The sequence below is a fragment of the Pogona vitticeps genome, chromosome 1 (genome assembly GCF_051106095.1).
Source record: "Pogona vitticeps strain Pit_001003342236 chromosome 1, PviZW2.1, whole genome shotgun sequence".
NCBI classification, from domain to species: domain Eukaryota; kingdom Metazoa; phylum Chordata; class Lepidosauria; order Squamata; family Agamidae; genus Pogona; species Pogona vitticeps.
This window is the reverse complement of record NC_135783.1, coordinates 234,184,089-234,206,416: the sequence shown is the minus strand read 5'-3', so window position 1 is coordinate 234,206,416 and position 22,328 is coordinate 234,184,089. Positions and strand designations below refer to the sequence as shown.

The 22,328-nt window shown below is 41.7% G+C and overlaps 1 protein-coding gene across 5 annotated transcripts in view; it reads right to left on the bottom strand.

Moving 5' to 3' along the window:
• CLASP1 (cytoplasmic linker associated protein 1) overlaps positions 1-10,672 on the bottom strand; it is a 232,228-nt gene extending 221,556 nt beyond the window's left edge. For all 5 annotated transcript variants that reach the window (XM_072985237.2, XM_078377580.1, XM_078377536.1 and 2 more), the window contains exon 1: positions 10,377-10,672. The gene's annotated coding sequence lies outside the window, so the exon portion shown is untranslated. The remainder of the gene's footprint in view (positions 1-10,376) is intronic.
• Between the last annotated feature and the right edge of the window lie 11,656 nt (positions 10,673-22,328).

The window sequence follows — 22,328 nt, the reverse complement described above, 5'->3', positions numbered from 1 at the left end:
TCCAAGAACATCTGGAGGCCCAAGGTTGGGGACCACTGCTATAACAAACAGTGGAATCCCACACATCTCTGCTCAGAGTTAAATTACATTGAGTTCACTGGGTTTATTTCCAGCTAAATAAGAAGACATGGTAGCAATCCTCTGCAAATCCTCCTCCTCCTCCTCTTCATCTCCTACCCTCCCCACCTCCCTTCCACAACAAGAATTCTGCTTCATCGTGGAAAATGGCCCTGCTCCATAGTTGTCCTGAGAAATGTAATTAGGACCACCAGAACTAGGACCAGAAATGCTATAGACCTCATTGATACCAACTCAATGTAAAATCTTTAATATGAAAAGAAATTCCAGTATGGTAACTAAAAGTGCAGAAATACCTTTCCTTCATTACTGTAAGCAACATATGAACTTGGACTTCCCCTCCCCCTTTTTAAAACACTGATTGCATTGTACCCCTATAGCTAGTGTTTTCTGTAACAAAGGAAACTGGGTTGTCCTCACTTACATACTCAATAGCATCACTTCAATGGAATTTCCAACTGCTCCCCTACTATGACTGTTGTTGCACTAAACCAACTGCTAGGCCACTGTAGTAGGAATGGGACTTTCGCCTGCATTTTATTATTGTGTCCACCTTAAACTGTAAGGAAATTTGTTAAAAGAATAACTACTGGCAGCCTTCAGGAAGCATCCCAAATAAGAGCTGCCTCAGGTTCTTCTGTCACCAGCTGCTACGCGCAATGAATTTCTTTCCTATTCCCACGGTATGTTGTGTTCCAGAAACAACGCATTAAATAAACCAACTTTTCCTAACCGATTCTTTTCAGGATACTGTTTGGCTAGATGCCTTTTTAATTGATTAATGTTTCAATAACATTACCAGGTGTACTGTAACAAAAACACTGCCATATTTCAGATGCCAATACAGTTTAAGTTCTCAATCTCAACATACAGTGGGGTCTCTACTTAAGAACGTCTCTACTTAAGAACAATCCAACTTAAGAACAGCTCCATTTGCTAAATTTTGCTTCTACTTGAGAACAGAAATCCAAGATAAGAACAGGAAAAAAAAACCTTTCCTGCTCTTTTTTTAACCTTAGGTCATCTTAGGTTAAAAAAAAATTCTCCCCCTAGTGGTAGAGTACGTATTAACCAGCTTTGCATTAGTTCCTATGGGAACTAATGCTTCAATGTACGAACGCACCTCTACGTAACAAAAAAACAGCCAGAACGGATTAATTGGTTTTCAGTCCATTCCTATGGGAAATTTTGCTTCAACTTAAGAACGTTTCAACTTAAGAACATCATTCCAAAACGGATTAAGTTCTTAAGTAGAGGTTCCACTGTAGTTTCTATGGACGGAAAAGAGCAGATACGGATTAAATGGTTTTCAATGCATTCCTATGGGAAATGCAGATTCAACATAAGAACTTTTCAACTTGAGAACCACCTTCCAATACGGATTAAGTTCTTAAGTAGAGACCCCACTGTACTTCGAACCAGCAAAAGGCTTTCTCAAAGATCCAAAAAGACCACACAAATACATCAGCAGATATTCATAACTGTCACCAATTGCATTCAAAAAATAGCAGCAGCTACCTAGTGGTTACCATTAACCATAGCTCATTTTCTTTTTCCACCCTTCAGATCCAATTATGAACCACCTTTGCAGACCACAAAAATAAATCACAAAGTTTTAACTAATGAGCCACGTGGCACTGTGGTTAAACTGCACTACTGCAGTCAAGTCTCTGCTTGCAACCTGAGTTTAATCCCAGCAGGTTCAGGGAGTCCGTTCAAGCCTGGCTCAGTCTTCCATCCTTCCAAGGTTGGTAAAATGAGTACACAGCTTGCTGAGGGCAAGTTGCATAACTATGTTGTAAACGGCCCACAGAGTGCTCCAAGCACTATGGGGCAGTGTATAAGTCAAAACAACAACTTATTAAATAGCTCCATACACATACACAATAAATAGATAGATAGATAGATAGATAGATAGATAGATAGATAGATAGATAGATAGATAGATAGATAGATAGATAGATAGATAGATAGATAGATAGATAGATAGATAGATAGATAGATAGATAGATAGATAGATAGATAGATAGATAGATAGATAGATAAAAATACACTTTAACCTCAATATGGTTTTGTTTCACTCTGTAACATGAGACTAGGAATAATTAAGTTTTGTATCAACCCTTATTTTGCATTAGAGCATAAGAAATATTGCTCAGTGACACTGCATGCATTTTGTACATGGGAAACACTCTGACAAACCCCTGAGGTGGTAAACCAAAGAACATGTTTAACATGAAAACACTTGAAAGCTATGTTACTTCTCAGTAAGCATGGTCAAGAGAAATAAAGAGGGTTACAACTAACGCAGAAGAAGCCCCTTTTTGCTTTCATGGGAAGAAAAATTAACCGGTTATTTTCTTGGAAACTAAACACACTGTCCAATACAATATAATATTAACCTTTCACACTCACTGCCCTACAGGCAATGCCCACAGAGCCACATAACAAAAGCAGGAAATGTAATTTTTGTAGAACAAGGCTGACTTTTCATTAGCTTATTCCAAGGAAACCCCCAGACTCCCAGACATGCTACCCCACCCCACCCTTAAAAAAAAATGAAAGTGGAGATTCTTAAGAGTTTCCACTTCCTTTCCTACCACATACACTCATCCCAACATATGTCGAGTGTAGAGTGTGTTCCTTGCAAGGCTAGTCACCACTGGTTCTTCTGTCTCCGGCTATCCAGTGCCACCGGAAGATGTCTACCAGCTGACGCAAAGGATGGCTTCCACCAACAGGCAACCGGTTTCCCCGTCACAACATGTGCTCACCTACTTTCTCACTCCCATGCTGCCAGGCAGCCTTAAGAAAATCCACACCCACTCTCAGCTTCAATGTCCCTTGGCTGCAAAACAAAGGCTAATATTGGTTTAACCTACCAGGTCACTGTACAGAATACAACTACACAATACACATGAGGTATTTTGAACACTCACAAATGCTCCACAAAGATGAATCAATGTTTGATTGTAAGTACAGAACAGACTCAAGCCAGTCAATAGCTATTTTCATCAATTCTTTAAAGAGCATCTCTCAAAGACGCTGAAATGACACACCAAAGGGGCTGTGCAGGCTACCCTTCCTCACTGCCGTAAGACATGAACTCTCCCCCTCACTCAACAAATGTGCAATTGCAAGACGATTCACCACACATATGGAAGTACTGTGTAGAAAATGCTTAGATTAAAAGCAAGATAGTGCCAAATCAGAAGAGAAAGGGGGGGGGGGGGAAGAGATCCAGTTCATGAACACTCATTATAGGAGGGAGGCACTACGCAAGGTTAGCCTACACACCCCTCAAGAGAGTTGTGCAACATTTCTCCCTCAACGAATGTGGCACAACAGAAAATCATGTAACTTTCTAGATCTAAATCCAATTGTTCAGTTGCACTGAGCAGACACAACTGAATCAACTGCTGAAAGATATTTCAACAGTTTAGTCAATCTCTCTAATCCAACAGGTCTACTTTAACTGAGACTGGCGGCTGAATTTAGGTCCTAGACTCAAGGGTAAACAGAGAAAAGAGGCTATGGGCACAACTGTATCAACACAGCCATCAACTCAAATGTTAAAATCCTACAAGAGATTTAGAACAGCAGCTCAGTTTATTTAGGAACATGTTATACAACAGTCCCTCTTGGGGATGCCATAAATGAATGTTTCAGACATCATCTAACATCATCTCACACAAACATGAACTGCAAATGCCATCTAAAATGCTGAATCATGAAGGTTAGCTTGAAGAATGAGAACAAAGTTCAACAGCCACGAGCCCAAAACCTAGATCTGCCCTCATCCTATTCTACCCATTTAACTCTGACTCGCCTCAAGTCCTTTATATTACAGCCAAACTTTAATAGATGGGCCTTGCCTTGGTGCAAATGGAACTCATTTTAACTCTACAACTGCCACACAGAGCTGAGTGATTTTCAGGGGAGTGAGAAGCAGCTGTGGAGAGAAGAATTAAACCTGCCCTTACTGTGCACTGCAGCCCCTATTCCCCTGCTTACCTTTGAGAAAAGTCATGCAGCACTGCATACTGTGTATGAAACAGACCAGCTGAAATCACAACTACAGGTTCACTGAATCAGTGGGGTTGTACTGAGTCAACTCTGCCATAAGTTCCACTGATTCAGTAGGCCTACTGTAGTTGCAACTTATTATGCTAAGCAACAGGATTTCAACCTATACATTGTTTGACAGTATACAGTACTTCTATTATAACTACAGTACTGGTCTCAGCTATCCTATGCAAGCCTTCAGAAATTCAAAGAGCAGATCAATGGGAGTAGGAGAATTACAAGAAAGCTTTAGCAAACCTTACAGTATACAGATATGACTTATAATTACACATTATTCATCTGCCCAATCTATGAACTTTGCAAAGAAGAGGCTTCAGAGGTCTCTCACCCAGGGGATGCACAATCAAAAATCAATACAAATGCAGGAGCAGGTGATATCTTTAATCAACCATTGAGAATATAAAACAAAAAACAAATAGCGAATCTAATTTCTAAATCAAATTTAAAACCAGAGGCCTCAGATACTTTTGGACTACAACACCCAGACGTCTTGACCAGCATAGTCAATTAGCTGGTCTTCTGAGAGAAGCTGTCCATGAATAATCTGGGGCCCCAAGTGTAGAATTAGTGGTTTAAAACAGAATCAAGAGAAATGGAGGAAAGGGGCAGGAAGAATGGAGAGACAGGTAAATCAAGGAAGACTTATGTTTGCAATTATACAAAATTTTGCTTTGTTACAATAAATCATATGGACAAGAAGATGATCCAAAGTGAGTTTTGAGGAAAGGCAAAGATAGATGGTGACACAGACGTGTTCTAGCAGGCAATTCTAGACATAAGGTACAGAAAGGGAAAATGAGAGCATTCCTTCCAGAGAACCTTAGTTGAGAGCACAGAACCAACAGAATAGATTTTACTATTTATTTAAACTATTTATATCCTTTTATTTACTTAAAACATTTATATCCTCTTTCCACCACTGAAAGAACAAGACAAGTTTACTGATCCCAATTAAGCAGAGGTACCAAACTGTTTCCGTGAGAATTCAACTTCCCTTTAATTGTAAATAATTTAAGAAGGGACTTTGTCAAACTGGTCTTTCCAAAATGAAGCCTGCGCCCTCAGACGTTTTTCCCAAGAAGCATATCCACTTACATGGCAGCAACTGACTTCCATCTAGCCGAGCTGGATTCAATAGTGCCATTCTGCTGATAGAAATGGTTCCGTCAACACAACTAGGAGATGACAAAGTTTGTTTCTGAAGAGGTCCCCCAAAATGTGCTCTAGGGAGATGAACACATTTCAGCACAGATTTTCGGTCAGAGTACAGAGCTGCTGGGGTGGAGGCATTCTCCCTTGTGTCAACCAAGCCCTCCACAACAGCTCTTCACCTCACCACATCATAGGGTTTCCCAGACCATTAAAACTAATTCTATGAGTGTGCAGCAGGGGAGGAATCTTTAATGTACCACTGCGACAGAGTCTGGAAGAATCTTTTTACCTATAACTAGCTACTTGCAATTAATTCATTTTCCTTACCAGAAGGCCACAATCTGAACTTGGGTGCCTGTGCCACACCCAGCTATTTCAGAGATAATCACCCCCTTTTGCTCAGTCCATGATCTGCATCTGTCAAACAAAGCCAAGACACAACTGTATTGTTGTTGTTGCTGCTGTTGTTATAACTTAACATTGGGCACTTTTATTCCTTCTGTGGTGTAGCTCTAACTTCTAAATTTCCTTGGTTATGCTATAGGAATGTGGCCTCACTAAATGGTGGTGAAAAAAAAAACATTACATGGCTCAAGCATTGCTTTGTTTTGTGACCTGGGTTGCTGCCTCCCAGTCAGCTGTGGAAGCTGAGGGAACAATGAAGTAGATGGCAAAAGAGCACTTTCTACTATCGTCCATCAGCCTATAACATTTAGGTGGAATTGAAAAATAACTAAAAGAAATATATTCCAGTTATTCTGAGAAACTGGAAAGTAAAGAGTTACATTTTAGAAAGTTTAGCTATGATGGTAATTATTGTATTACCATCATACTGGGGCTTGAACTATAATTACTTTCCAAGTTACTTTCCAAGCTTTGCGCTGACAAAACTGTTTACCGCAACAGAATGAAATCAAAGGATGCAGCCCTGCATGATTTAAGATCAATTTGCAACAGCACTATAGAAAATATCACCACTATAATGCAGCATAGGGGTGAATCAAGGTAGAGGAAATAGAGACATCAAATTATCCCTTTCAAAACACAAATAGAAAAGGGCTACAATGAGCCTATGGACCAAACACTGTGTTTGGTCCATCTGCTTTACAGTATAGGCCCACAAAACAGTGTTCAAAAGTAGTTGTTAAAATGTATTACCTTGTCTGTATGTGCTGGAGAGGAGTATTTATTGCTTGGTTGGGTAATATGATGCTGAGTGGAAATCATGAATAATGTAAAGACTTGGTCATACTTTGGCCAAAATCAGTAGAAGCAAAGTTCGAGCTGACCAATAAGTGCCTCTTATTTCAGTGGATCTACTCTATATAAGCCAGACATCCTGGAGGGTGAAGTCAAGTGGGCCTTAGAAAGCCTGGCTAACAACAAGGCCAGTGGAGGTGATGACATTCTAGTTGAACTATTTAAAATCTTAAAAGATGATGCGGTTAAGGTGCTACATTCAATATGCCAGCAAGTTTGGAAAACTCAACAGTGGCCAGAGGATTGGAAAAGATCAGTCTACATCCCAATCCCAAAGAAAGGCAGTGCCAAAGAATGCTCCAACTAAATTGCACTCATTTCACATGCTAGCAAGGTTATGCTCAAAATCCTGTAAGGTAGGCTTCAGCAGTATGTGGACCGAGAACTCCCAGAAGTACAAGCTGGATTCCGAAGAGGCAGAGGAACTAGAGACCAAATTGCTAACATGTGCTGGATTATGGAGAAAGCCAGAGAGTTCCAGAAAAACATCTATTTCTGCTTCATTGACTATGCAAAAGCCTTTGACTGTATGGATCACAGCAAACTATGGCAAGTCCTTAAAGAAATGGGAGTGCCTGACCACCTTGTCTATCTCCTGAGAAATCTATATGTGGGACAGGAAGCAACAGTTAGAACTGGATATGGAACAACTGATTGGTTCAAAATTGGGAAAGGAGTACGACAAGGCTGTATATTATCTCCCTATTTATTTAACTTATATGCAGAATACATCATGCGGAAGGCTGGACTGGAGGAATCCCAAGCCGGAATTAAGAATGGTGGAAGAAATATCAACAACCTCCGATATGCAGATGATACCACTCTGATGGCAGAAAGTGAGGAGGAATTAAAGAACCTTGTAATGAGGGTGAAAGACAGGAGTGCAAAAAACGGTCTGAAACTCAACATCAAAAAACTAAGATCATTGCCACTGGTCCCATCACCCCCTGGCAAATTGAAGGGGAAGAAATGGAAGCAGTGACAGATTTTACTTTCTTGGGCTCCATGATCACTGCAGATGGAGACAGGAGCTCGAAAATTAAAAGACGCCTGCTTCTTGGGAGGAAAGCGATGACAAACCTTGACAGCATCTTAAAAAGCAGAGACATCACCTTGCCAACAAAAGTCCGAAAGTCAAAGCTATGCTTTTTCCTGTCGTGATGTATGGAAGTGAGAGCTGGACCATAAAGAAGGCTGACCGCCGAAGAATTGATGCCTTTGAATTGTGGTGCTGGAGGAGGCTCTTGAGAGTCCCCTGGACTGCAAGGAGAACAAACCTATCAATTCTAAAGGAAATCAAACCAGAGTGTTCACTGGAAGGACAGATCCTGAAGCTGAGGCTCCAATACTTTGGCCATCTCATGAGAAGAGAAGACTCCTTGGAAAAGACCTTGATGTTAGGAAAGTGTGAAGGCAAGATGAGAAGGGGACAACAGAGGATGAGATGGCTGGACAGTGTCTGCGAAGCAACCAACATGAATTTGACCCAACTCCGGGAGGTAGTGGAAGATAAGAGGGCCTGGCGTGCTCTGGACCATGGGGTCACGAAGAGTCGGACACGACTAAACGAACGACCTCTATATAAATCCAGTCTTACAACTGTTTGTTTCAAAACAACTATGATGAAGACATAGGGGAACTATCTGCACTAGAGAGAAATGTATATCATATCCTAAGAGCTATTTTCTCTTTCAAGTATGTATAGTGGCTACAAATCAATAAAAACTGATACCAAAAAACCCCACGGCAACAAATTAAGAAAAGTTGTTTAAACTCATGCATGCATACTGAAAAGTTCTTCCCAATTTACACTGGAATTTAACCACTTTCTCACTTTTAGGGAAGAACCATTTCTTTCAACCAAGCAATAACAGATCAGCAATACAGTTTCCTAAGAGAATGCTTAAGAAGATCTCTCTTTCAATCTCCCTCTCTCCACTCACTGTACAATTTACAGTGGGGAAAAACCACAGCAAGCAGACATTTGCTAACTGGGACCTTGTTAAACAGTTCACTTAACACAGGGAGCAGCACAATGGGAAGAGCAAGCATAAATGCTCCCCTGTACAGAGACTGAAGTACCATCAATTCTCTCATTGAAGGCATTATTTGAGAGTTAGCAGGGAACTGGAATTCTCAAGAAGATCCATTTAAAGGGCAAGGCACTGGAAGAAAGTAGCCTGTGCTTATTATTTCTGAGCAGTAACTTGAAGAAGCACTCCTTTGCTTTCATTTTTTAAAAGTCTAAAATATTTTCACAAATATATAATATGGCATGAGGTTGACTCTCTCTTTCCTAGTGGTGTCAACGTGCACAGCAGATGCTCTTGACACTTCTGCTAAGGCAAATTTCATTTCCAGTGGGTGCTCACTGTTATTATAGTTGACATGGAGCAATAATTTCCAGATACTGAGGTTCAAGAATGGGAGATAAAAAGAGAAAGCAGAATGGCAACTACACAAAGCTACACAACACAAAATATCATATGCCTATCAAGACATCAAGGATTGCACATAAAGAAAGCGAAGATACAAATGTTGTAAGTCTTCAGGAAAAAGAATATCCTCACTATAGATGTCTGGAAATTCCAAATGCATAACAATTGGACACCTGCTGCTCTCTAAACTGATCATCTAGAAAGGCTCCAGATTAGACGATGCACTTTGTTTATATCAAACAGAAACAGCATTAATTGAAGAGTTACAATATATCCTATGTTCCCCAAACCAAACCCAACTTTTCATAAATTGTTTTCATTCGGCATCTTGTCGTATTAAGACACAAGTAATGACTTCAAATTATTAAAATGTTAAAGTTTTGAGGATCAAGTAGAATTAGTAACACCTTCAATGGGCACAGGGTTAAGTAACTCCATTCCATAAATTCATCTATCGATAATTACACTCTCTTATTAATTCAGGTATCTACCTGTAAACATAGGTAAGTAACGAAGGCTGCGGGATCAATATAACAAAAATGGCATCATATTTTGGAGGGGGGAATTGAAACAGTGACAATCACCATCTTTAAAAGCCAATTACAGGGGGGAGAAACTGGAGGAAAGGTTTAAAGTGTAAGCTTCTCCGTCTATAGGGCTGCACGATCAATCCTTAATCTCAGGTTTAAGCACAAAAGGAAGAGGTGGGGAATGAGATTAAACAAAAGCTGCGTGTCCCTGCTCTTTTTTCCCCCTCTGCCTGTGTAGTCTGAACACACACACACAAAAAACCCAAGCGTCTCCACAGGTCTGCCAGCCCATTTTCCCCAACTTGTGTACAAACGTAGCCCACTATGCTCTCTATTCTTATGGATTTGCTTTGTTCTCCATAAATCTTCCAAGGAGATGGGAGACCGGGCAGAAAAAAAAATCCCCTCTGGCAGGCGGATGCACTCTCCTAAAAGAGTTTCCCATCCCCTCCGTCCATTGTGCGGGTCGTTTTCCAATCTTTCCCCTATTATACATTGGGGGGGGGGGGGAGAGGAATCCACCCAGGATCTCTGGAAAGGCAACGCGAACAACGGAGATCCAAACGGGAGCACTTGTCCCGCCCTCCCCCCAGCGCACTCCCGCATCCATCGGCGGATCAGCCCCCCCCCCGGCTCGGCATGCACACATCCATCCCAGACAGTCCTTCAGCTCCTTAATCGCTCCAAACAATGCTCCCTCTCCCCCCCCCCGGTTTCGCTCTCCCCTCCCCCTCCCAGCCCACCCCACCCCTCCCCCCTCCGCTAGCCATGCAGAAAGTCCATGCAACATGACAGGGCAAGGAAAAGAAAAGGGGGGGAGAGTGATTTTTACCTGGCGGTAGTGATGGGGGTGACACTAGAGGCGGGGGCAAAAATATTTGGACTCCAGCACGCCCTAGAAGAGGCATTCAGACGACTAGGAGCAACAGACCTATCTAATCCTGGCCGCGGTTGCTCCTGCTGCTGCAATGCATGGCTGATGCTCTTCTCCGCCCCTGTGTTGCCGATAAAACTGCAGCTTGGGCTTGGTAAGAATGGAACCTCTGCTGCGCAGGCGCATTTCGCGCTGGTTCGAAAAGCTGAGCGAAAGGACCAGTGTCGCACATGCGCCGTAGGAGAAGCGCAGGCGTTGCTATTGAGCATGCGCATCATGTTCCCGAGGCTTCCAGCGACCCTCACGCATGTGCTGTTCAGTCTTTCTTTCGCCTCCAGTATAACCGTCGTCAATCATAGAGGTCCGTGGAAAGTAGGTAGATCTAGGCTGACGTCTCTATGGTGAAAAAGAATGCGATCGCAACAATATGGGACGGGAGGGGGGGCATTCAGGGCGATGAGCTCAGTGATTGTGGGGCGCATGCGTCGCCCAGCGGTATTGTAGTAATGACGTATGTGCTTAAAACGACTGCTGCATTCCTTTATTAATATTCATACAGATGAAGGGTTGCTAGCGAGATAGGAGCAGGGGTGGACAGAGCTACGGCGTCGTGATGTAGAGTAGGAATCATTTCCCGGGGTTAAATGTCATAAGGAGGCACTATCTTATTCTTCCAAATGGATTAAATAAATGGACAGAGGAATGTTCTAAAGGTGGGTAGGGAGCGTCTGCTCAGGGTCGGCTAGTAATCCAGCAGCTGTCCCTCATCCTGATCACCTGGTGAATTTCTGCCTGCTAGAGTGATTTTAGATGCAGAAGAGAAACACCAAGTAGAAAACAAAGGGAAGCCGCCCATTTATAATTTTAGAGACCCTCTTTGGTTGGGGAGCCTCATCTGTAATGATTGTGATCTGACCCCTCAAAAAAAATCGTTACAGTGTACCAACCCTCCAGTTATTCCAAACCTCAGCTGCCTAAAAGCATTTGTTACCAGATAAGCTTGCCTGTTACCTTCAATGTGTTCAGCACTGTCCTCATTTTAGTGGTACTGCCTTCAGTGATGAAAGAGAGAAAAACACTACTTTGTCCGAGTACTGTATAGAAAAGGCTGGGTTTAGAAAGAATAGGTCTATGTACGTGGTTGGGTAGGATATGTAAGCAAATTTTCATAAACATTATACACTATGCAGCGTTTACCGACAGAGCTGTTCAATGGTGAAACAGCTTGCTTCCAAAGGTAGCAGACTTTGTTGGAAGCTATTGAACAGAGGATGGATGGCCTTCTTTCTGGGATGTGTGCGCTGTGTATTTTCTGCTTTGTCAGGGATTAGACTCAATGGCCCCTTTTCCAGTTCTACCATTTTAAGGCTATATTATATTTAGTAAAAATTCTGTACTAAAAACAGAAAGTTAGAAGTTAATGGACGTACAATGATGGGCTCAAGTTACAGGAAGACAGATGTCAGTTGTATATCAGGAAAAACTTTCTGGCTGTTAGAGCAGTATGGGAATGGAACCGATTACTGTATCTCAAAAGGTGGTAAGTGCTTCAACAATGGAGGGTTCAAGGGGAATTTAGATAACTACCTGGCAGATATCCTTTGATTTGTATTCTTGCACTGAGCAGTGGGTTGGACTTGATGGCCTTATTAGGCCCCTTCCAACTTCATGATTCTATGAATGATTACAACACAGTTTTAGAAGCAGTTAATCAATAAAAAGATTAAAAATCTGCAACAGGTGAACATGGCTGGTTGACCCTAGAAGCTGTCACATAGAAACTGATGGTCCTAGAGAGCTCTGACAATACTGTATATGGTTACAGTGAGACTGTTAATACCACATCTATTTGACTCTTTTGGCAGTCTTTTTCATAATTTGGTAGGTTAAGTGGGGAGGGCAGTCCAATAGATAAAGAACTGACCAAGGTGTGTGCATGCTCTTGCCTTCTCTTCCTAACCTTTTACTGTGTGCAGCTGCTTTAACAGCAGTGAAAGAACACTTACCCGCTCTGTACATTGTAAATAGGTTCCCTTTTAGACAGTTCTCTCAGTCATGATTGCTGCTTCTACCACAGCTGATCACTTCTGTTGATTCAAGTTTAGATATGCAGATTGCTTGGACCCCTTCCCCACGCCACCCCATCAATCAATTTTATAGCTTAAAGACGGTCCTAGATCTGGACGGTTGATCGTACTAAGAATACCTTATATCGGGGGGGGGGGGGGGAATCTGAATGACTACAGTTGGCCCTGCCTTGGCCAGATTAAATTACAGTAATTCACTGTATGGTTACAGTGAGGCTGTTAATACCACATCTGTTTGACTCTGTTTTGGCAGCCTTTTTCATAATTTGGTAGAAATACAGATGTGGTTTAGAATTCACCGGTATCATCTGATCTTTACTGTTCTCACATTTGTTTCTTCTCTATTCAGCTGGGGCTCATCTTTAAAGGCAGAAATGGCTTGACACTAGGCCTGCCAAAGGACCAATTCACTACAAAGTGGTATATGCTGGCAAATTGACAACAGACATGTTTGTGTTCCCCTGCCTTCTGAGTTAATAGCTGGCTAGCACTAGAAACAGGACTGTTTCCGTTATGGGCTCTAACTTGTACAGGGTCCCATTGGCTTAATTTTGGCTTTGAGTAAAAATGTGAAAATTTTGGTTAGCTTTTGCATTTTATGTTAATTGTTCTGGACATTTGTCATTTCTTTATTGTTTTATCCCTGCTGCAGGTCTTTTAAAACTTGATAATTCCCCCCCCCCCAAATTGTTTTGCTTTCAGCCATTTTGGAGTGGGATGACTAAAAAGCAGCAATTTCTAAAAAGTATCTATACATCTATACAGTCTGAGATGACTGTAAATACGGAACTATTTGTTGGATTCCCCTCTCTTGACTGGCTGTGAACAGAGTGCAGTAGTTGTGTTATTATGTTTACATAATAATATCTGCCAAGACCCTGACAACATACAACAAACCACTTAATATGAGTTATCTCCTAACATCACATGACCCCTGTGTCATAATTACTTCAATATTCGAGACTAAGGATGGGTTACTATTCCCTGGCTCATATTGTCAGGGGCTTGAGTTTGTGTTTGAAAGTAAGCCCAGTTAATAAGAGCACCTATTGATGCATTTAACTGCATCTTTATTTCACTTCCACACAAGAGCTTCCTGTTTCATATTATGAGTTCAGAAATCATTGCAGTACATGAGAAATGTCACAATAAAATACAGTTGATTTGTTGAGGTCATATTCATGTCACAGTGACAAGAATAATGCACTGAACATCTCTTTCTAATACATCCAAATCATCATAACATGGTGCAGTTGAATGATTTCTGATGTTCATCTGTGGCCAAATTGAAGTGTCCAATGGAAGAAATTGTTTTTGCTATGCTTATACAATGTCAGTGTGTGAAATTACTTTTGGCATTGAAAATAAAGATCTTGGAATCCCAGAGGGTAATGTTCTGAAAATATCAACCCAAATTTGTTCAACAGTCTGATGCATATTATAAAAGGGGAAATAAATAATATATCAACATCTCTCAATAAATTCTCAGTAACAGCCAAACAGAAGACGACTCTGTTGGTAAGTTCACATTTCACATTTCTTTCCCATTCATGTATCACGAGGTGGGCACATATGCAGGTTTTAGAGGCCAATTTTGTGCACCTCAGATTCTCCAGAAACTTTTGTTGTTTAGTCATTAAGTCACGTCTGACTCTTTGTGACCCCATGGACCAGAGCACATCAGGCCCTCCTGTCTTCCACTGCCTCCTGGAGTTTGGTCGAATTCATGTTGGTTGCTTCGATGACACTGTCCAACGATCTCATCCTCTGTTGTCCCCTTCTCCTCTTGCCTTCACACTTTCCCAACATCAGCGTCTTTTCCAGGGTGTCTTCTCTTCTCATGAGATGGCCAAAGTATTGGAGCCTCGGCTTCAGGATCTGTCCTTCGAGTGAGCATTCAGGGTTGATTTCTTTCAAAATGGATAGGTTTGTTCTCCTTGCAGTCCAGAGGACTCTCAAGAGCCTCCTCCAGCACCACAGTTCAAAAGCATCAATTCTTTGGCGGTCAGCCTTTATGGTCCAGCTCTCACTTCCATACATCGCTACAGGAAGAACCATAGCTTTGATTATGTGGACCTTTGTCAGCAAGATGATGTCTCTGCTTTTTAAGATGCTGTCTAGGTTTGTCATCACTTTTCTAGGTTTGTCATTGCTATAGACTGCCAAAAATAAAAATAAAAAATAAACCAGAGGCAGATAGAAGTCAACATTCCATTTTGACAAATTGGTGTTTTGCATTGTTAAACTGTGTCCAGCGTTACCTCTTTAACAAGTGAGCTGCCCCTTCTGGAGGTTTTTTAGAGCACTAGTTCACCTTGTTATCTGGAAAAAAGGAAGCCTATCAATGGCTCCTTCTCAAAGTGGAAGGAAGGAACAAGTGGAATACCACAAGGTTCAGTCTTCGGCCCAGCACTCTTCAACGTCTTTATTAATGACTGAGATGAGGGAGTGCAGAGTATGATTATCAGATTTACAGAACACACAACATTGGGTGGAATAACTTATATCCTGGGAGACAGAAACAAAATCCAAAAAGATCTCGATTGGCTCAAGCACTGGGCTGAAAAGAAAAAAATGAAATTTAACAGGGATGAGTGCAGTCTTCTACCCCTGCAGAAAAAGAAACCAAACGTACAGTTACAAGATGGGGGATACTTGGCTCCATAAGACTATGTGCAAGAAGGATCCTAGAATTCTTAGATCACAAGCTGAATATGAGCCAACAGAATGATGTGGCTGCAAAAAAGGCAGATGCTATTTTAGGCTGCATTAATATAAGTATAGTCTCCAAATCCCGTGAAGTACCTTCTTTTCAGCACTGGTCATGCCTCATCTAGAGTACTGTGACTAGTTCTAAACACCACACTATAAGAAGGATGGCAACAAACGAGCAAGTTCAGAGGAGGGCAACGGGAAAGTTCAGTGTACTGGGAACCAAGTCCTGTCAGGAAAGACTGAAAGAACTGGGCATGCTTAGCCTTCAGAAAAGAAGACAGAGGGGGGATGTGATAGCATTTTTCAAATATGTGAGAGGTAGTCATACAGAAGAGGGTCAGGGTCTGTTCTCAATCATTCCAGAGTTCAAGACATGCAATGATAGACTCAAAGGAATCCAGATTTCTTTCAAATATCAGGAAAAACATTGTAAGTATTAGAGCAGTACGACAATGGAACCAAGTACCTCGGGAGACAGTAAACACTCCAACACTGGAGGCATTCAGGAGAGAAATTGGACAACCATCTGTCAGATCTGCTTTGATTTGGATTCCTGCATTGAGCAGGGGATTGAACTCAATGGCTTTATAAGTCCCTTCCAGTTTCTTTTATTCTCTTATTTTATAGTAGAGATGACTCACCAAATCTCCACTGATTCAATAAGCCTGCTCTATTTGGAACTTATGTTGACCAGTGCGTTCAGCCAAAAGAAGAACGTAATAAATAGATGCACCCTGGTCCAATAACAGGAAAGGAGGTGGCAGCACATGTCAAATAGAAACGAGAGATTTGTGAGCAGGGCAGATAGCTGGCTAGTGACTCCAATATGTCTGAATTTATTATTTATTTCTTTGAAATATTTGTAACCCACCTCCTTAAAAAGGAACCAAGGCAGCTTACAAATAAAAGACAGTAGTATTTAAGATGAACAACAATAAAAAGATCAGTGAATGCAATGCATACTGCTACACCTGAAATTTCGAAATGATACGGTAACTAGATATTAGATTTTAAATTGTCTTTTAATGTCAAATGTTTTTATAAGATATTTGGAATTTTGGAAACTGGAAATGTCTAATTTTTCCTCCTCTGTGATTGGTCTAAGGACCGTAACAATAAACTGCACTGATTACTGAATCATACTGTTAATGGCTTTCTCAAGCAATTAGAAATTTCATAACACTTTAGATGGTACTCCATATCTTTTCCACAAGAGAATGCTGGATACATGATGATTTTATAGTATTGTGTTTATTTAAAAATATACAAAATATAAGTGAACAGCATTAACATTGTCTTCTCAATGAAAATCAGTGAGATACTTGATTCTGAATAAAATGCTTATTATTAAGTTATGCACAGATTTTGTCTTTTCCTTCTCTCAAATTATAGTCCCAGGTGGGGGAACCTATGCCGGCCTATATGTTGTTAGGCTCTGCCTTCCATTCATTATTCTAAACCACACGGGTTAGAAGTGAGTTACTCACCACAGCTTGTGTGTTGCACAGATCTGCAACCTATTCAGCTCTTTATAACAATAGACTTTGCCCCTCTTCAGTCTGCTGTGAACTGATCTACATGTCTATGTTTGACTGTCCATGGTTAGCTGGAATAACTTATGCATACAGATAATATGTAAAGCAGTTTTTTGCATTTCATTTTCTGCTCCCACTAAGCCTATCTTTACTCTCCCATTCCATTTCACACTCTCTTGGATTTATCCCCTCAGACATTCTTCATTTCCTCATCTGTCTATTGATGTGTGCTTCCTAACAACACTCTACTAGTACAAGTCACTTATCAATTTCTTCTTATTTGCTATTGCAGCCCTTTACAAGAACATTGATCATATTCATGTTGACCTAACAATAAATCTGCTGGAACACGATGGACACATTAAGGTTGAAAATGAAGCATCCATACAATAAGGGAGAGGTGCCGAGTTCTGCAGGGGAGGCTGTGTAAAGCCAAGAAAAGTGCAGTCCTCTGCATGCTTACCAAGGAGTAGAAACAGGGCTGGCCAGATAATTTGTTATGTAACTCCCCCTGCTTCAAAACCTTACTTTGATTCTTTTTAAAGGATTAAATGACTTGATTAGCAAAGTTTGAGCCACTGTACCTTTATTCCATCAAATCTTAGCTGACAATTTGGAGTTTGTGTTCCTTGAAGGGGCCTGATAGAGCCAAGTATCTGTCAAGTTAATTAGCAAGCCATTACAGTGTCGTAATTTTCCATGCATCAGGCAATAGAGCTGCATTGTCCTATCACTTTTGACCAGCCACAGAGAGGTTTGGGCAGTAATGTAGCATGGATTGCCAGAACCTGTGGCAAGTATTGCACTCCTTAACCCATGGACCTCTGCCTCTTCCTTCTCTCTCTGTTCCCAATAAGAGTGCTCCAGAGGTGCCCTCCTCCTTCTCCATCATCATCCTTCTTTTCCCCATCTTCCCCAGGCTCCTCCTTGCCTACCTTGCACTGGGTTCAACCAGGGCGCAGAGGGGATCTACTGCACCTGCAACTCGCATTGCTATACTGCCACTGCTGCCACCTCCTACAGCACCCGCACAGCCATGCTCTGCTCCCGTGACCAGGCCAGCAGGGAGATGCTGCTGTCCAGGCTCAGCACAAGCAGCAACTTGACAGTGGCCAGGAAGAAGCAGAGCCACGTCTGGCCCCTCTGGACACCCAGCCCTACATGGCTCCGATTGCCCAGCAGGAGCAACAGTAGCCACACTCCCTCCACCAGTCCCGGGTTGGATAGAGCCTACCAGGGCGCTCCTCTCGACAGGGTAGTCTACTCCCGTTCATTGCCTGGTGCTGAGCTTGTGCTGGGCTGGGGGTGGCTGGCTTGCCTTGCTTGCCAGACAGCATTGGCAGGCCAGGAGGTGGGGGCAGCGGCAGGAGGAGGGAAGGAGAGAGGACAAATGGACAGAGCCACCCTGGCCAGCCCAGCAGCAAGGCAGAGTGCGGGGAACCTGAAAGGTGGTGCTCTGGGACGACCAACCTTTTGCCCCCGCCCCCCACTACGCCACTGGGTTTTGGCACAGAGAAGAAAATGACACGTGTTTTAAATAGGCAACTCACAGGAGAGAGGATTCTGGAGGGGCAAAGCCATGAGATAGGCCTATGCCATGCCACCTCCCTCAAGACTTTTAGAAAGACGTGTGGAGGATACCCTCAGATGTTGATTTTCTGAGGAAGTGGAGTTGATCCATGAAGGTCACATTAAAGTATACCGTTTAACCTTTAAGATGCCACAATGTTTTTCTCTCCTTTGTTTTATGTGTGGTGTGTATTTGATATGATTTCACTTACAACTTAATTGCATTAATCTAATTTGAAAATTACCAGATCATTGACTGCTGAAGCGAGGTTATTCCTGTCCAGGCAAGTTAATTGCTGGGCCACCAGCCCAAATTGGTAGAGGTCACTTCGAAATATGGAGCCCACCTGCTCCTCAGGTGCTCCTGTGAGCTACAAATTCCCATGAGGAATCAATTATTTATTTAAGGGAGGTGCCGTCCCAACTCACATAAACCAAAGGCACTGGTGTGGACAGAAGCACCCACTCGCAGCACTCAGTCTTATCTTGATGGTGCCTCCTGTCGTTGGTGCATATCCAGTCCAGCCTGACACTGAGTCCGCAAACGGAGTTAGCCTAACAGGTGACAGGCGCTGATAATGGAAATGAGAAATAAAGCCGTCTGCCATAAGCATAGTGATGACAACAAAACTCTCACAGTCTGAATTACCACTCGGAAGCAGAGCTTGGCAGCAACTACAAATTTAAAAAAAACTGTTATAATTAATTCCTTGGCCTAGTAACAAAGGTATAACTAAGTTATGCTAATGTCACTGTTTCATAGTTAATGGAATGTGGCTTCACTAAATGGTAGAAGAAGAATACTATGTTGTTTAAGATGAGCCTATTTGTCTGAGCAACTTTCCTCAAGAACCACGATTTCAATCAGAACGTGCTTACTTCTGGCTCCTGATTTAAAGGCTAAAGTAGATATTGATGGACACTTAGACTTCAAATGCAGGAAGCCTCCAAACATTTTAGTACTTTTCCCTAACTTTCTTTTGGTGCTTTTACATTTGTTGAGCTCTTTCCACTTTGTAGCTTGACAGTGGAAAAGTTCATCATTCCAGGCAGAAGATGACAACAGGCAAAGGATTAAACAAATCACCTGAAGTTAGGCAAAGCAAAACATTCCCAGAAGGAACAATGGCCAAACTCTGATTCTGCCAATTGGCCATGAAACAGGGTAAGTGGGGTAGGAAGAATACAATCATTATTAATAGCCCTTAAGCTTTCTGGGAAATGGTCTCACTGAGCTGAACAATTGTTCAAATTATGCAGGAAAATGGTTTTTCAGGGAAGCTCCTTAAATTAATGGGTCATTTTCAAACATAAAAGTTAACCCATCTGTGAATGCTACAGCATGACTCTGAATAGTAGAATATCTCTTGTATTCCATTAGCTACAGAAAGAACAGGAAGGGCTGAAAAAGCTGTCGGCCTTTTAAAATTCCAAATACATGCAATGCGCACATACACACCCCACTACCAACTTATAACAAAATGCTCATTACTTTCTATTCAAGTGATCTGCAGGATGCCATGCAATTTGTCCAGCTTTCCAGTTCCATATCTATGCAATTCATCAGGTATATAACTCTGCAAAGGCTCCATTAGGAGGATATGTGTGATTTGAATTTACTGCTGTTTTCCTCTTCCTGTGCTTTGTAAGGATGGAAACACTCTTGGAAACAATCAAAATGCAAGGTTAAAAAAAGCAATCCCTGTACTAGAATACATTAGCCTATTTGTTTGTTTGTTTGTTTGTTTGTTCGATTTATATCCCGCCCATCTGGTATATTCTACCACTCTGGGCGGCTTACAGAATATCAAAATAATTAAAGAAACATAAAAACATTAGCATACAACAATAACAAATAGTGCAGGAATAAATAAGTAATAAATAGCAAAGCAAGAGAAATCAGTAGTTGACAGGAGGGAAGGCCTGGATGTACATCCATGTTTTCAGCTGGCATTTGAAAGTACCTAGATCTTACAATTGTGTTGATTAATGTGCAAATGACTTTAGGAGGAAGATAGAGAAAGAAACAGGGCAAGGCCAGGACAGTTCCCCCCCCCCTTCTTTTTTCTGCCACTATGGTCATCGAGTCAAGCATCACAGGACCCCTTGTAAGGATGCAGCAGGTTCTGGAGAACTGACTGTGCTAAAGAAGCACGAGAACTTTGTCCATGTAGATCTCTGCTGTCATCTCCAGAACTCCCTGGATCATGGCCTCTGAAAGCAACTGCTTTACCAGTATCGGAGACATAGAAAACCAAGGTAGATTTTCTAGTGCTCGAAGGAAGATGTGCCCTGGATCCCTCACATGAAGGATGCAGGGAACACTTTGGCATCAGCCATATTGGGGCAATGCTGCCAAGGAAAGGAGTACATTTCTACTCCTCTCCATAGTCTGCTTGTGATAGTTACACAAAAATAATCATCTGCTCATACTAAATTTAAATGTTTGTTTCTATCAACACAATGTCCGCATATTTTACTACTTTTTAATGTAAGAACAGAAGATAAACAAAGACATTGACGGGAAGAGTATTGTGGGTTGGTTGTATGTAAAAAAAATTCCCTGTTTCCCCGAAAGTAAGACAAGATATTAATTTTTGCTCCAAAAATGCATTAGGGCTTATTTTCAGGGGATGTCTTATTTTTTTCGTGTACATCCATGTACATTGATTCAAATACAATCCTGTCATCTTCTTCTGGTTGCTGCACAATGGTGGAGGCCGGAGTTTCACTTAACTGGGGCTTATTTTTAGGGTAGGGCTTATATTACGAGAATCCTGAAAAATCATACTAGGGCTTATTTTCAGGTTAGGTCCTATTTTCAGGGATACAGTGTTAATAACAAGGCATTGTTATGCAGGAAAAGTATCAGATTTGTTAGCTGCTTCCTAAGGTACTATGACAACAATGTGGCTGCCCTTGAAGACGGTCTGGCGACTGCAGCTGGTCCAGAATCGAGCTGCGCGGCTGGTGAGTGGTGGGGCTGCTAGGAAACATATCAAGCCGATTCTGTTTAAGTTACATTGGCTACCAATTGCTGCCCGAGCACAATTCAAAGTGCTTGTTTTGACCTATAAAGCCGTAAATGGCTTGGGCCCTGGATACCTGAAGGACCACCTCCTTCCATATGAACCTACCTGGCAGTTAAGATCTAACCAGGGGACCCTTTTGAAAGAGCCGTCTCTCAAGGAGGTAAGAGGGATGGCTTGTAGAGAAAGGGCCTTTTCGGCAGCTGCCCCCAGACTATGGAATGCCCTCCCGACTTGAGATTCGTCTGGCGCCAACGCTGATGACATTTCGGCGCCAGGTCAAAACCTTCCTGTTCCAGAAGGCTTTTAACTGAAATAATATCAGTTGTGGGTCTGATGGCAATTTTTAGAATATATATTTTAATTGCATTTTAATTATTTTGCCCTTTTATTTTGCCTTTTTAAAGTATTTTAAATGCTGTAAGCCGCTCAGAGACCTTCGGGTAGTGTGGGCGGCATAGAAGTTAAATAAATAAATAAATAAATAAATAAATAAATAAATAAATAAATAAATAAATGAATGAATGAATGAATGAATGAATGAATGAATGAATGAATGAATGAATTTGTTAGTCTTAAGGGGTCAGAGAATTTTTTTCTGTCTTTGACGTGGAAGTCCCCTGACAGTCATGCAAATAACATGTTTAATATGTTTAACAAAAGGTATGAGTCGGGGGATGTGACCACATCTCTAAAAAGGTATTATCTCTCCACACAAATAGAAAGCAGTGAAGGTTTAGAGCCACCTACTGACTTAATGCTGTAGGACAGTGAAGCATAGCTCTGTGGTTTAGGTATCTGGCCTGGAGACACAGAAGCTGGTGTTTATTCCTCAGTGTTAGCCTTTGGAAACAAAATTAAGCTTCATCGTGTTACATGTAACATGTCCTGATGCAACGGAAAGTGTGGCCAGTGTCTTTCATCCTTAAATTGAGGGCACTTTTTCTATGGTTGGCTCAATGCATGTCGCTGCTA